Source organism: Anoplolepis gracilipes, chromosome 1, assembly GCF_047496725.1.
Source record: "Anoplolepis gracilipes chromosome 1, ASM4749672v1, whole genome shotgun sequence".
In the NCBI taxonomy this organism is placed as follows: Eukaryota; Metazoa; Arthropoda; class Insecta; order Hymenoptera; family Formicidae; genus Anoplolepis; species Anoplolepis gracilipes.
In genome coordinates this window covers 12,579,724-12,597,008 of record NC_132970.1, presented here as the reverse complement: position 1 = coordinate 12,597,008, position 17,285 = coordinate 12,579,724, and the positions used below count along the sequence as shown (strand labels likewise).

The window sequence follows — 17,285 nt, the reverse complement described above, 5'->3', positions numbered from 1 at the left end:
AAGAGGAGTATCATTTCCCTGGCGGAGATGCAGCACTTGTAAGCTCGTCGATCTCTAAGCTGCCGTAGCATGAACAAGTTCCTCCGGCTTGCCGTTCCACGAGTCGACCTCACGTATAAACGCGGATATCAATGTTTGCGGTGGCGCTAACTAGGAGAGCATATTTACCATGCGGATCTGCGTTATATTCAGTCCAGCTTGGGTGCACGAGAGGAGGCACTCGCTCCCCGACTCCCTCATCTCCGAGAGAAGTGTGTCACGTTTACCAAACTGTTTGAATAGAGAACCGGGCGAGGATATGTATCATGTGACGTCTGAGAGATTCTCTCTCTCTCTCTCTCTCTCTCTCTCTCTCTCTCTCTCTCTCTCTCTCTCTCTCTCTATCTGGTGTTATAACTGCGCGTGTATATAATCTGGTGCGAACTCCTTCGTAATTCCGTCTATGTCATCGCGTTACATATCGATATATCGCGCGGGCAATGAGCATCTATGAGGATTTCGCGCTGCAGAAGTATCCGATTGCTCGCCGCGCTCACAGTTCACGAGACTCGTCAACGCGGGCCTGGATGATATCGAGCGAGGAATTCTTCGAGTTCTTCGCGTGATTCACGAATACCGTCGGCATATATTCAAACACCTCAATTCACAGCGGTAATATTTTGACGAGGTGGAATTTCGACTCGCGCGTAATCGCGCACACCGGCGACTATGACAGGTATGCCGAAATCGTCGAAATGGGATAGTAATTACCGAAACTGCCCGTTCATTTTACACCGACGTAGTCAACCGGAAGGTATGATTTAATGCCTCGTTCGCGTCTCTTAGATTATTTAATTATTTAATTCTTTGGTTTTTAATTTGTACTGTTTAATTATTTCACATAAGATCACTATTAATATCAGAGATTGAGAACTATGGGAGGATCAAGTATATTTTATTATCCTAAATTAAGAGAAGGCGCGCGTTATTACCAAAGCTATTCTCAGTCTAGGACTAATTACTAGCTTCGTTCTCGCTAAACGCAATCACCATCTTTCGAGGCCATTAGACCGTACGTCGTTGCCGCAAGAACGTATACACGTTGTTAATAGCGCAAACGCTAAACGGAGGTCCTTAACTCTTGCAATAATGCTCCGTAGGTAGATAGGTAAGTACGGAACGGAGAGTAAAAGCCGCGCGGGTTCTAGAGCTCGGAGAGAAGCTAGGAGGCGGATCGAAACGCGGACAAGATACTTGAACGGGGTAACTGATACCGGAGCACCCATAAGCCTTTTGGAAACACACACACACACACACACAACACACACACACGCGCGCGTGTGCGCATCTACAGGATCTACCTTCCTCCCCTCTCTCTTTTCGTATCTCTCTGCGTAAATAGCGGCACGTGCAAACCGCCGGTACAACCCCTTCCGACTCGCTGCTGTCGAACCCTAAGGCCCTTTCGGGATCCAGCGCTGTTTACCGGCACAATATTTACCCGCGACTTATAACCATCGACTGTTAAGCCGCGTGTAAAGCGTCTATAGGATACGCGCCGAATGAGGGTACACGGCACACGCGGGCGTGGGCGCGCGCGCGCGCGCACCCGCGTGTCTAGATTTTCCCTGGGTTCTTTGTATTAGGGGCGATGCGGCTTTGCGTCGCCTCCACGCGAAAATAAGTTGTCACCACCGGATTCCCTCGGCGCTAAGCGGATTTCTCATCTCGAGCCAAGCTACTTATTTCTTCATCATACTGAATGTCTTGCGGAAAATTGGTCGTAATGAAAATTCTATTCCGTTCTTTCTCGCGCGCATTCATCCTTGTGACGTATCTCACCGAGAAAATTATTAAAAAATGACCCAGCTTCTATTATTGGTGCACGCTTATTTGACCACGGGTTTTACGGGATATGTGAGATGATGAATTTTATTTTTATCGATAGTATGCCGTTGACGCTCGTAAAAAGCTTGTCTAAAGTTTGTACGATATGTCAGATTGCAAATATGGATTAGAATCTGAGATTGACATATTCCTCAATCACATCCGACGTGTACCGTTAGATAGAAGCGTGCGAGAATTTCGATAAGCATCCCTAACAGAATTTGCGCAAAATGCCATTAACTGTTCGCGCACGCGCTAGGGTATCAATGAAAACAACAAAATCATCGCTACGCCCCCTACCTCATGTTTGCGAATGAACGATTTGTGAATATCCTCTTTCACTAAAACAATATACGCGCGCTTAATCAAATATCTCTTCAACGTTATTTTATTTCGGCGCAATGCGGTGTTGATTCGATTGCCATCGATATGCGTGCCGCGTTATGTGTGCGTTCGCTTTGTTTGAATCGGTTAAATATGATCCTATATGTATGCCGCGAAGAATCTCGGTTTCTCCCGGAATTCATCATAATGATAACGACTTAACGTAGCGAAAGGTAATCGCGATCGCTAAACACGTTCGGTCATCTCAAAGCGGCAATTAAATTCGCATTAGGGAACACAAACCAATCTTTTCGATCCCCTCCCTTTCCACTCCTTTCTTACTTTTCGTGCCGATGCACACGTCGAAAGCGATCGCATTGTATTGCCTTTAATTGTACACCGTATTTACCGATATGATTGCGGGGGTAAACAGTGAGTGAAGAAAGAGAGAAAAAAAAAGAGAAGGATGAACGTAGAAGAGAGGAGTCTTTTCGCAGCTGCCATGGGCTGCGAATCGCGGTCACGTGCCATCCTCAAATATAACCGTCCCCTAAACACGTTCGGTTCAGCTTACTGCTTTTCATTTACCCTCCCCTCGATCCCTCTACTCGCCTCGCGGTCACCTCCCCTTTCGTTCCTTGTACTTTGCTCTCCGTCGATCCTCCTTCCCCCTCTTTCTCCGCCCTCCTTTCTTCTCATGTCGCGTACGCTCCGAAATCGACAGATGTCACAGAGGGACAAGCACGCCCGGGCGGACCTGTCAACGTGTTCTGATGTCATCTGTAATCGTAATTAATACCTTAATCCGGACAGTCGCGAAGACGTCAGATGCATTTGTGACAGCTTGCGCAATATTAAATATAATGCCCGTTACTTGATATTAGCTAGGGAAGCCTGTGCGATCGATTATTATCAAAGTTTCGACTAATCATGTGTCGTAAAATCACGTGGTACAAACTTAAATATTTTACTGCAAGTGTTAATTTGTTTGGCATTTGTTCTGAGCATCTCTAAATATGCAGTAATTATAAAGTACATTAAAATTATTGTTTTATATAAATGATTTCAAACGGTTTTTTTTATAAAAGAGCAACATTAGTTATAAAATTATTATTTTTACATAAAGAGAGAGAGAGAGAGAGAGAGAGAGAGAGAGAGAGAGAGAGAGAGAGAGAGAAATTTGAAAGTATATTAAAAATAATTTTAATTTAATTTAATAATTCAAGTAATTTCAATAATTGTAATTTCCGTTGACGCCTCTATATTTCCATGTTTAAAAAATCAAGTCTGGGAAAGAAACTCGCTCTCGGTAGCCTATATTCGCAAAATAATTTCACCCTCAACTCGGTCGGGAGTAGATTCTCATTTCCGGCGCTATTTCACTTCGTGCTTTCTCGGTGGGTAGGTATATAAAATGAGATTTAAAAAAGTAGAAGAGACGAGAACGCGCTAGGCAAATCCGGACACGAGAAGCAGCAACGGTGTCGATATTTTGTTACGTCTTGTACCCCCTCGCGGGGACTTTTCGCTCGATCCCCTAGCTTAGACCGTCCCCGACTAGCTGAACCGATCGTCTTGTGGGAATTGGCGAATGACAAATGACGAGAAGGAAGCAAATTTTCACGGATGCTGGTTGTGTCTGGTTTCCTTCTCGTTACTTGTAATTTTGATAAAAATATATATTTTTAGATATGTCATTATATTATTTTTGGAAATTTTTTTTCTTATAAATATTTCTATTTTTTTTGTTTATAAAGAAGAGCAGTTACTTCATACAAACAACGAAGTAGCAAAGATATTATATTATATTTCATTTCTGATATTTTTATTACATTAAGTAATAAATGAGATAATTATTATAATCAGTATTATAATAATTTCAAATAAAATTAAAGAATTTATGGTGAATGCAGTCTTTGTAGTCATATATTCGCCAATATTGGATTTGACATAAAATACATATTTAAGCTTTGCCTCTTGGAATTCACTGGCATTTTGTGATAACTAAAAATTATTTATAAATGTCATAAATGTGAACGTTATCAATATATATCGCAAAGCCGTTTCGTTAAATCTGTATTTCATAAGTAAAATGTTGTGCGGGTCAACGAATTTGTTTTTCACTTGATGGGAATATCGAGGATTTCATGAGTGTTTTACTGTGATAAATTGACGTCACCGATTAAAAGCATTACATTTTTATCAACCAAATCGAATGAGCGCTATTTAATTAAAGTGATATTAATTCATACGCCGGTTGCTAAATCGATAAAGCGAACATCATCTACAATTTCATTCAGCATCCGGTATATGGAGCACGGGAAAAAATCTAATATTAATATTTTTCATAAACAAAACACGATAACGATGACATATACGTGACAGCTTTTGGCGATTCTTATACCGATAACCAGCAGCATAAATAAACAGCAAAAACAAAAATTTATAATTATTCTTTTATTAAATTATCCTCTTATCAAAGTTGTCGCATGTGGTATCTTCGAAACTTTCTCGCTCATATGGTCTCTATGAGGGTTTAAAATATTCTCTCCCGTGCATAGAGAAAGAAAATATTTTTCATTTTTATATCTTAGAAACTAAGAGAGTTCCTCTGTGTTCTGTCATAACAATGTCGAATTTATTGCGCGCGCGCGAACGAATGGGCCCTCGCGTACTCGGACCCTATACGAACCGGGTGAGCAAAAGGGTCGGGCGGATTGGCCTGTATTTCGCTGTTATTCCAGAAAGTTTCGGTACTTCTCCAAGTCGGGCCAAGTACGTAGCAGTAGTAGGGAATTTCGCGGACGTAAACGAACGAAGCGGCCCGCTCTCAACGGGAGCACTGGGCTATCGGGTTTGCGGTGTAACCGGACCCAGTAGCTATGCCAACTACTCTCCCTGACCCTGGCTTCTCTTATTTCGGAAGATTTCCCCCGATGCTCATTGCCTTCTCCCTCAACGCCGACTCGTTCTAACTTCCGAGAGCCCGACTTATCTCCTTTCCTTCTTTCCGCCTTCTCTTCTTTTTTTTATTCTATCATAGTCACACATTTAAGACAGGCATCGCCCTCGCGGAACATCGAGTTCCTTGCTTCATCTTTGAACGGTTGTTTTTTTTCTATTTTTTTTTTTTTTTTTTTACCTCGTGCGAATTTGCGTGAATTACAGTAGTCGCGGAAAACTGGTGTTCAAACATGAATTTTTTTTGCATATAAATGAAAAAATACAAATCTATTATTTATTAAAAATTTCAGCTGTGAGTTTTTCATTTTCAGTTGAAGGAAAATTTGGAAGTAATTCATTACATTTATGGTTAATACATTTCTTTTTATTTTTGTTACAGGCTCAATTGGTACAAAAAAAGCTGAAAGTATTAAAATTTACATAAATTGTTATCTCTCTTTATAATTTTTTTTCTGATAGAAGTTTAAAGTGTAAATATACGGATAAGAACATGCCGTATCGTGTTACGAGATAAACGGAAGGTCGCACGTGCGTTTACGGGCATTTAGGTGTCATTTGCTCACAGCTTTACGCTCATTATCTCGGCGTTAATATAAGTACTGGTCGTAATACTTAATGATCCGTAAGTAATTGTATAGCATCATTAGTGTGTCGCTCTCGCTATGGACATGACGCCTGCCAATTTTGTCCGACCGGTAATTCGAAGCGACGGTCGAACTCATTTGAATTACACAAATTACAGCGGACTGGATTAACGGAAACGTGGCGCGATCCCCTCAGTCGCACACTCCCCAGTTTTATATTTCACTGAGTGCATTGAATATGCTATGTACGCATTGGATGCGCTTCTTTACTTAGGTAATCAGAGCGGAATTAACGGAATTTTTATCTTTTTCCATGTTAGTATTCTATTCCGTTATATTGTATGTTATTAAATTGAAATCACATATTTGCAATTGAAATCATACATTTTTGCAAACAATAAACGATAATCTATGATCCGTAAATATTGTTGAAACAGTTGAATTAATATAAATAAGTATGCGTGTGTATTGAAAATATACAAATGATAAAAACGACAATATTATCGTTAGACTCGATGTCAAAATATTTGAATCATTTGAATGCTGTTAAAAACATTTTATTAAATATTTTCTATGTGTATGGCAGAAAGAGGAGAGCAGGAAGAGGATTTAATTTATAACCGCTTATCATAAAGAAGATATGGGAATACTAGTACCCATCCATGATTGATACGATTTGATCATACAATCACTGAATTTTTGAGTAAACTGTCGGGCGAAATACGTCTTGAGATGAGCGGAAGGAACTTGGCGCATTTCTTACTGAAAATGTCGTTAATCTCGAATAATTCGCGCGGTACAACGTTTCCTGAACATCTTCAACGACCCCTTCGCTCGACTCCGATAGCGTCTTGCATGCTGGAATTTTCACACGCTCGAGAAGCCAGAAACAAAGAGGAGCCTCCAAGATTTCGGTGGCTTCGGAAGACGCGTCTGCGAAGGGTATGCCAAGGAGAAGGGGATGGAGGGGTAGGGGGGAGGGTGAGGAACGAGTGGGGAGGGCGACAATGTCTCGCGATTCTCGCGCGCATTGTGCTGTCTCTCCTTTCTCTTCTCCCGACTTCCCCGCGCGCTTCTGCAGACAGTGCGAGAAGAGATCTCGGAGAGATCCTGGAGGAATTCCGTGAGTAGAGAGTATAGAGGTCTCGCCGAGGACTCTCTATCCCCTCGCATTCTCCTGTTTGCCGCGTCTCCTTCTTCATCTCTCTCTTTCCCTTTCCTTGCTAGTCGTTTCTTCGTTTCTCCGCTTTCTCTCATTTAACTTAAGATTGGATTGCAGATTACACATCTATCTTATTATTCTATGGCTTTTGTCGTTCTACTCTTAATTTCAGTTCAGTGCCTTGGTGCCTCTCTGTTCTTTTCTTCTTTTTTTTTTTTTTTTTTCTTTTTTTTTCTTTTCAACTTTTATTCTCTTCAGATCGAAATTCAATGGCTTGATTTATTTACGTCACGCACTTTTTCGCGGACTTGGTTTGATCAATAACACGGATTGGATTGATCAGAATCAACGTATAAGTCCCTTTACAGTCGCATTTCGCGCTTTATTTGTTCCCGCCTTCTCTCTCGATGGATGCGCGGCGAGTAGCGCGTATCCATCCATCCTCTTCCTCTTTTTCCGTAACATTTCTTTTCAACCACGATTACACCTCCCTCTCGTTGGTTTTACGCTGGTTTGCTCCGGGATAATAAATATTAAGGGAGATTAATTTACGTTTGTGCCTTTGCTTTGGTGCGCCGTCGGTTCGTTTGATCAGTCACGCTTCGTGACGAGGTCGAGATTTACTTTTCCACGTGGATTGCAAGCCAACCGATCCGTGCGACTTGGACGCGATATTCGATTTGGAGTTACGCGACGGAACAATTCGTGGACGAGACGCGGCGCACGTATGTATAGCGGAACGAGCCGTCGATGGACGAGACGTTGGATTGAACGGTAAATGAAACGCGAGCTATGTTAACGTGACCCACAAGGCGTGACTTGCGTCGCGTCAGCGACGATCTATCGTGACAGATTAGAGTGATAGGAAACGAGGTGGGGCTTGACACGTGTCAATTTTTTCAAAACTCTTCCGATCACCTCATTTATTACGGGAATGATTATCAGGTTTATGTGCTTTAAATATTTCTTAATTGATAGCAAAAAATAATGGAGAATAATCCCCTTTTTAAAAATAAATATGGTATAACTCTACAATTTTAATTCATACTACTTGTTCTTTTTTCTCACCGATTCATTCGTGAGATATTAATGTAAAGTAACAATTCCATCAAATATCGAACGCAAACATTTATTTGTTCTTGTAATAATAAACTTATAGCGTTGATTTCCCAGTGAGAGAGAAAGAGAAAAGTATGTTTTAATAAATGTTTAATATAATAAAATGTATATCAATCGCGCTCACGCGATAAAATGCGGTCAAATATGTACCAGTACAGCATTACGAGGTAGATATTGGTATATTCCTAACTTTCATCGTTATCCACTCCTCGGGGGAAACAGACTCTCAACGTCGGGTTAACGCTAATTAATTAAACCCGCATATTGCGCCAGCTTGATCACGTCCAATCAACGTGCTAACGAGGAAACTGGAGCGCACGACGATAGTAGACGGGTGTGTCAAGGACTTCGCGAAACTTTTCCGACCCTTGACACAATTGACCGAAATGGACGAGGCCGCCCTTTTTTCCATTGATTCCATATAAATATTCGCGCCAAAGATATACGCCGTAAATTCCACGAGCGCGCAGATGCGCGCAGGATTTGAATAAAAATTCCAGACTCTTATCGATGCGTGCATCGTTTCGCACCAATAATAGGAGTCTCTCTAAATTTTATTCAAACGTACGGAGAGTTCTTGGATTGTCATTTCGACTTTCTTTTCCTAAGGAGAAAAGAAAACGGTCGGTCGCCAATAAAAAAACCAAATGATACAATATAAATAAATATAATAAAAAACAAAACAGCATTTTTTAAATTTATTTCATTATCTTGCGACAAAATTCAGAATCAAGTATATTGATTTTTCCTTTAATATGATTGAGTACTTATAAAGAAATATCCATATTTCTCATTTGCATCAAAATTGTAGAGAATTAATTGGAAATGTTGTTTTATTGTTAAAGTTATCAATTAAAATTAATTTGTGAAAAAAATTAAAAATTAGAAAAAAAGAATAATCTTTTTTGAAGCATAATTAATTGTTATTATTTAAAAAAGTCAAATTATCATTAAAACCCTCTCTGTAATAATGTTTAATATATATCTGAGAAAATAATATTTAATAATAATAAAAATAATAATCAATATACAAATAATTAAAAGAAACAGTAAATCAAGTTTTAATATATTTTAAGATTCAAGTCCTGTATTTCTGGGTGATATTCCACATTGGACGGAAATTTTATCAATTTTTTTCACATTACGCATCGCAAGAGTAACGGTTATCGAACCGGCAGACAGCAATAAATTATGCAATTAGCTTGGCGCGCCGTAAGGAATCGTTCACGGTGTATAAATTAAATTATCAAAGACCTCTCTCCACCCTGACTCCGTACTTTACTGTTGTCGTCGCGTCGGGCACGAATCGTCGGGTATAAATATATATCTACCTTCACGTGTACGATACACACGCAGATGCGTGTACCGAACGTATGGGCACGCGCGTTAAGCAAAATGATGTTAGATTCGCGCGGTATCGTCGTGTGCAAATCACAGTGCACACGTGGTATTTATGGTGTTTCGCTTTCGGTGTGTGCGACCGTATCGCTTATACTCCTGCACACGAGAGAGGTGGTCGCCGATCGCTAATTCCGAGCTCACGCGAGCCTAGGCAACAGTAGCAGTTGAATCGATGCTCGGTTCATTGTCTTGATTTATACTTAACGTGTATGGAAAAGCAAGGGAGGGAGTTAATTATTGCTTCGTGCACCCCACGAGCGAATCTCGACCGTTTATTCCGGTCGTCACGTCGGCCCGATGCATTTAGCACAATCAAACTTTTTATTCGCACATTTCAAATGCAGACTATTTAAATGAGAATATTTATTTTCATAATTTTATTTACATAAATATTATCCGGTTTTTTATTTTCAGTAGTAAGATACGATATTAGGAATAATTACATAGGAATTACTTAAAATTCAATAATTGGAGTATTATTTAAAATAATAATTTTAAAAGAATTATTAGAAAAATTCTTATTTGAAATATTTTAATATCTTAAATTAATTTGCATTAATGATTTCAATATTTAATCTTTCTTGTAGTATATTTACAAATATTATTTTGCAGTATTTTTTATCTTACAATATATTTACAATTATTTTAAATATTATATATATAATATATTATACATATATTATACATATATATTTATAATGAAAGGAAATAACTAAGAAAATGACAAGAACATATTCATTAAAAAAAATAATTATTGTTTCTTTTTTAACTACAATTTATACCTAACAAAATTTAAAAATAAAATATGAACAAAATCAAATTTAAAAGATCATAGAATGAAAAAAATAGATTGCATGAATACAAATTGTGTGTGAAAAAAATAGTATTTTTAGATATTTTTGATTATCTATGAGACAAATAATTGCGTCAATTGATCATTTGAAATCTCTGATTAGAAGTATGCATTCAGAATATTAATTTTGATTTATAAAAAATATCAGTTATATTACAAATAGAATTTTAATTAATATTATAATATGCAAATATATTATAATACAAATAAATTATTATAATTTTATTATTTTACATTAGCCGTTTATATTACTATTTTGTGTTCACAAAATATTATCGTTGATTCGCACAAAAGGATTCTTTCGATGTCGCCGTTACTCTGGTCATTGCTCGGTTACAAAGAATGCGCGAAGAGAACGCGTTTTTGCAATAGATCAAGAGGAATCTTGATGTCGCATACTCTGCACAGTTTGCTCGTCACTCTCAAGAGGATTTTCGGTTAAAGTTTTCAACAGACAAGAATTATATCGCGTCATTAGCTCACTGAGGTCACTCCATTGGATATATACATTGGCATTCCCGCGTCCGGGTAAAGCACTCCGATCACTAATAAAGACACATATCCACGGGGAGAAGCGAACCCCACAGTTACTTCCTCGCCATAAAGATCAGCAATGGTTCGTATAATTTGGTGACCCCCGTCGGAGAGAGCGGCTGGTTGTTTTCGAAGAAGCCTTAATTGGAAGACGAGAAATTAAGATAGTTCGTGGGAGAGCGATAACTCGGTGAAATGAAGGCCATTTGTTTCTTACCCGGAGTGAGTCAGCGAGAATCGATACGTCGCGTCGTATCGTACGTCCTAAACATTTTTTCGGTGTATCTCACATTCGAGCCAAAATCGATCGGATCGATTAGTTCCGTACTGTCACAATATCGCGCGATGTCCTGACGATGTTGCGTGCATTTATCCTCGCGGCGATAATGCGTACACGTTCGCGAACACGGGCCTCGTGGGACTCTGATAAACGACAAGAGAGAGGCCGCTGGTCACGAATGTTCCGAGCTCGTTAATCGAATCCGCTAAAACCCCTTGTCACCTTTCGCCGAACCCCCGGTCAGGATTAAATGATTACACACTAGTATCTTTACGGAAACTTTTGTCATCGCCTAACAACAGCGATAGCTAATGTGTAGATACGTGCTTAACAATATATACATAAATATAGGTGTAATATATTGCTAAACATAATTCTGTTACTTTTCTTATACTGAATTATTCGCGTAGAATTATTTGCGGATTGTGCATAAAACTGATTATAATTAAGTTTTGTGATAAATCTGACATACATATCAACGTTTTTCAGAGGACGCATTCACGTCGAGAGTTGAACTTTACTTATTTAATTGAAGTTGATCGAAAATAGAGGGATCGTATTTATTTTCTCATATTTGTTGGCAATCATCGACTGTTGCGGTATTTGATTCACCGTCCATGTTAATTAAAATTATCACAAATTTCATTTTAATTAATATGAAAGTTAAATATATTTTTGATATATAAAGTGTCGCTATCGTAAGGTAGCAAAATGTAGGACAACGGGAATTAAATAATACATTTTCACAGAGTTTTATGTAGAGCTTCGAATCCGAATACATCGTTTGTCTAATCGAATTCGAATAAAGCTACACCAAACTATCACACGCCGCAAATGACTTTACGTTCGGAAATATAAATCTGCGTTATAGATCGGGGAGAGAAACTAATACGAGACAAATCTTTCCGGATGGCAAGTAATTTGGAACGAACCGCTAGATCGCCAGACCTAAGAACCAAGTTTGTACGATTTGCGATAACGGTCAGTGTTAACGATGATTACTATCCCGACTACCGCTTCGTGGTTGCTCGTTAATTCTAATACCCTCGATAATGCGCGCTCCGCTACAAAACAGGATCGAAAGAGAACGAGGGTACCGATATCTCTTGCGTTACCTGGACTAAAAATCGATTCCCCAAGATACACTTAGATGTTGTTGCGGACTTACAGTTATTTTATCTCTTATATATTACTAATTTATACAGGGCGATTCTTCATCCTTTTTATAAGTTTTTTGATTATAAGACGAAAATATTTTGCCGACAAAATTTTTAATCTTTTTAATAATGCTTTTTAAAAATTACTATACATAAAGCAGTATTATTTTTTCTTATATATTTTTGTATATTTAATATATTATTTATTATAATATATATTACTAAATTATAATATATTAACAATATTTGTAACAATATTTAATGAAAAACGTGTTTGGTTCGAGAGATCAAGTATATCAATTTAAATTTAATAATCATATGTGCGATATGTAAAATTTGTAATTCCGTGCATTTGAAAAATAAAAAAACACATCTATTTGGCCAAAGCCCTGACAAGGAAGATTACCGTGGGATAAAAGGATCTCATAAAGTCAACGCAAACTCGAACTCTACACCAAGTTCTAGCGTGGGTGGTTACGCGCGTGTGCTCGCGCAGATGGCACATATATATATATATATATATTTTTGTACACGTACGTTCAGGTGTATGTGCCATAACTGAGCTCTCTCTTTCTCTCTCTCTCTCTTTCTCTCTGGAACTCACCCGATGCTTCAACCTCTCGAGTCGCGTTTTCTTCTCCCGGCTCATTCTTTCCGTTTTATTGCTTGCTCGTTTTATCTCTCTTGCCTGTACGCGGTAAAGATTTACTCAGCGATCCTTCGGCGACATCACATCTCAATTCTTCTATCTAGCTTTGTCTTATTTTCGATATCAAGTAATACCATCATAACGGATATCGTAATAACGAAGAGATTATCTTCCTGTAATCGTTTCTCGATTTCCGGAAAGGCGCAGAATGTAAAATAATAATATTCTAAATATGAGACATCTTCGTAAGGATAATTTTGCTGCGATATTTATTCCGATAAGATCCTCTTTCTCTTGTTTTAGATTTTTGAAAATATTTAAGTAGAACATTTCTTATTTTATATTTAAAATAAAATCAGTACAGTGCTTAAATATAAAAATCCTAATTCAATAATAATATATATAGATTTACGTTTGTACAAGATCGTTTTTTATATTATCTAAAAATGTATAAAAAAATTTTTTATCATATTTAATAGAAAAAAAATGCAAGCTGTTTCGCGAGTATTTACGCTCAATTATGGAATGATTGGCGCATCTTCAGCTTTATCGGCCGAATTCGAGGAATTGCGATTTACGAGTCACACGTACGAGCTTAAGTTCCCCCTTTGTCGGCTTTCTCCGCAAAAACCTGAGACTACAATGGGAAAGAAAAGAAGCCGCGTCGCTTGGGAGTCGCTCGCGAGTTTGGTTGTACAGTGAAGCCGGGTAAGAATCGAGAAAGAAAGAGCGAGGAAGAGAAAGAGGAGGCGCGTGAGGGAGGAAAGGGGTGCGCATTTGCATGCCGAGCCGCAGTCTGACTGCGGTGCACACCGACAACTCGCACGTTTTGTTCCTTCGTTTCTGAACCGGCGCGGCGCGACGCGGCGGCATTGGGATTCAGCGTGGAAAGTGAAAACGGATTTCTCCCCCGTTTTCTCCCTCGTGCCGCGCCGCGCCAATGACGACGCGACGAATTTCTCGTCCACTTTTACCCGTTTCCTATTCCGCCTTAAGTTCAGCCTTTCCTCCGACCATTGTTTCCTCTTCTCCCGCCGGCGTGTTGTGTCTCTCCTCCCTACGTTATTTCTACCCTTCTACAAGATTTCCGCTTTTCATTACGCTCTTTAAACTCCTCGATTGAACGAATTTGTTCGTGTCGTAAAGCGGACTTTTCTCGCAAATCGAGTAGTCGCATGTCGCGCACAGTAACCCCATTTCTCTAGAACTAAAGGAGTTTATTACTAAAATACTTAGTTTTTGTAATTTACTTATTTTTATGATTATAAAGGGAACTTTATTTTATCAGTCAAACTGTTCATCATTTTCATGTCTCATCTCCGTCGCAAAATTGAAATTCATTTTTGAGACCTAAACCGCGCGGAAATTCATGAATGGTTAAAAAGCGTACGGAAGGGATAGAACGGTAATAGACAACTTTTCATTCGGCGGAAAACGCGCGGGCTTCTGAATCCACGTGTATTGTCCGGCCGGACAATGTGTCTCCGTATTCGCCGTACTTGCCTGGCTGCGTTCGGATAACGAGGGTTGCCAAAGCGAAAACGAGTGAATTGTAATAGAGTCGATAGCGCGAATGTCCGCCCTGTTGCCACAACAGACTGGATGGCTGCGACCCAAGGCTACATTCCCGGTTATCCTCGTTGCGGCGACGATTCTGTCGTTGGGTTCAACGATCCTTGGACGATTTATCGAATTGTATACGTAGTACGAGCTTTAATAATGTGCATTCGTTTTGTCCAAGATAACGTACGAAGGTTCAAGTTTCGCCCCGAAAGCTGAGAATGAATACAATGTAAATACATCATTGACAATTATTTCGATGTGATATAAAAGAGCACGGCAATTGTTACCATGTCCGAAACAAAACACTTTATGAAACAATAAGGTCAAATCCAGTTTTCATTGTTAAACGGAGAAATCACGATTGTAGCGTACTCTGAAATAGCTATATATACCATATATATATATTCAATTCAGAAGAAAAACTTTGTAAAAATATTTTATTTTTAATTGCTTACGCATTTCTATACAGAACGCAAACCAACTTTGCTAATTAGTCGATTGACTTGAATATTGAATCCGATTTAAACGAGAACGGCGCTTAAAAAAAAAAAGTGTTTAACATTTTTAGGAAAATTTCCGTCGCGAGAAAACAAAATCGGCGTCGATTCGTCCAAAAAGAATCACGATCGCGATTGTGTTGGGAATAATGAGAAAACTGGGATATGAGCGGGAACCAGGAAATTCAACACGTCGCAGCCGACGCGAGCAAATTTCAGCGGTCGAACCATTCGTCTCTCGATTCACTGACCCAGAAGGTGCGAAACGAATTAAACGCGTGCGGTGACGTTTTCTCTTTCTCTTTCTCTCGTTTCTCCGCGTCACGTTTCGCTCCTCTTTATGTGTGCTCTCTTATACCACCCTCGCTATCAACTCTTTCTCTCTCTCTCTCTCTCTCTCTCTCTCTCTCTCTTTATCGCACTCACGCTTGGCTACGAACACACAATGAACATTGGACACTCGAGACAGAAAATATGGGCAACCGGAAGGGGAAAGAGGGAATCGCCGCTCGTGGATCAGCAGATGATTACGGGGTCGTAAATCTTCCAGGTTCTAGCGCACCGTCGGCGGTCCTCTGCACTGTATCACGTTGACGTTGGTTGAAAAAACTGCGTCCGCTGTTGCGTCTCGTTTCACACAGACTCGCTCTGTTCATGTTTATTAATTGAGAGATACGGTATAAATGCCTTGCGCTTAAGAGACACTCGAAAAGTTTGTCTTTCTCACTTGCGTGCTCGTTCTCTGTCGAACGTCAAAAATATTATATCATTCAACTCGTAAATAAAAAACCTAGCTGTCTGTTTTAAATTATTGTGCATTGAAAAATTTTCTAATAAAAAATTAGTATAATTTATAATTATATTCTTCCAAAAAGAAAAATGTATAAAATTTACTAATAAATTAATAATAAACACAGATACGTGTGTTACTTTAAAGTTTTGAATTTTACGCGCATTGCAATGTGTATCTACATCGTCGTATCCAGATCTGAAATGAAGGAGGCAGCGTGGAAACGCGAATCTCGAGATCCATAACGAGAAGGATAATCGGTATCGCGAAGCGAAATTGCGCTCGTTGATGCTTCGATAGATGGATGGATGCGTGATACCGCGCCGATCGCTTCGACGGGATATTCGATTTGACCATTGCCCGTGAATAAGGACATTAAAGGATTAGGATGAAAATCCCCGAAATTATTAGGCGATATCCAAGTGGAAAATGGAGAGGCGGTGGGAAACGCTGACTGGTCAGCGACTGGTGGTGGAATCGTCCATCTGTCCCTCGGGATAGTCCTCGGGTTCCTGTGTCTATGCTAAAGGGTCGACTGGGTAGGAGGTGCGGGTGTGGGAGTGACTGGAATTGGCGGGTGGACGAAAGGGGAATGAAAAGCCGCATTGTGCGTATAATCACGTTAACCACCCGTAAAATGGATAACTTGGCATGCCATGTGATCGTCATCGTTCTTTCACGATTAATGTACGTGTATACGTGTGATTGCATTTATAGTGAAATATTAATATATAATTTTATGAATATTGAAAATAAAATTCACCTTCATAAACTTTGTAGATATATGAGAGAAAGAGGAAACATTAAAAAATTTAGTATCAAAAATATAAAAGCGCGCAGATTAGCTCGCGTCACTATGCAATCCCTCGGGTTCTGACCTCGCGATCCGCGATATCCCTCTTGCCTCGTTCAATCAATCCTTTCTCTCTATCGTTCTTTGTTTCGCTCGCTGGCCATCATAATTGCCGGTAGGTCATTTTTCATTAGTTGTTTCGCGTAACACGGCGACGGGGCAACACGGCAGCGGGCGGAAGAAGGACGATGGTGATTGATGACGTTGTTTTTTCGTTGTTTCATAAATCCGGATTCTCGTTATCGATGGATCCGTAACGATACATAAGCGCGCTTATAAAAATTACCACGCGGCGCGAACGTTCCCGGTGGACGTTATCAACGAGGTCACGATTAAAAAGGAAGCTCCTCTCTTCTCCTTCTAATTACGAACAATCAGACATGAAAACTGTCTCTTTTTCTTTCTTTCTTTTCCTTCTCCCGCTCTTCCGTTCTATCGATTCGCCAAAAGAAGAACGAGCGAGGATCGCTCGACTCGCGGAGGAGAATGGTTCCTGAAGTGTAATTTACGAGCCGAGAGTTCTTTATCCCTTTCGTCCCCTCGTGTAACGAGTTCCCAAGGATATCGAAGTACTACATGGTCGTTTGGTCGCTAACTCGGCCCGTCGAATTTATCTACGGAACGCAATTCTTTCCTCTTTCCATTCCTCGTCGGTTAACGGAAAACAGTGGGCTGTCTCTTCGTAAACG

The 17,285-nt window shown here is 39.5% G+C and overlaps 2 protein-coding genes across 8 annotated transcripts in view; one reads left to right on the top strand and one right to left on the bottom strand.

Annotated features, from left to right (window-relative positions):
- The window catches only part of Ten-m (teneurin transmembrane protein Ten-m), a 575,864-nt gene that overhangs the window by 344,604 nt on the left and 213,975 nt on the right, over nt 1-17,285 (bottom strand). The window lies entirely within an intron of this gene.
- The window catches only part of LOC140667039 (uncharacterized), a 168,514-nt gene that overhangs the window by 114,690 nt on the left and 36,539 nt on the right, over nt 1-17,285 (top strand). The window lies entirely within an intron of this gene.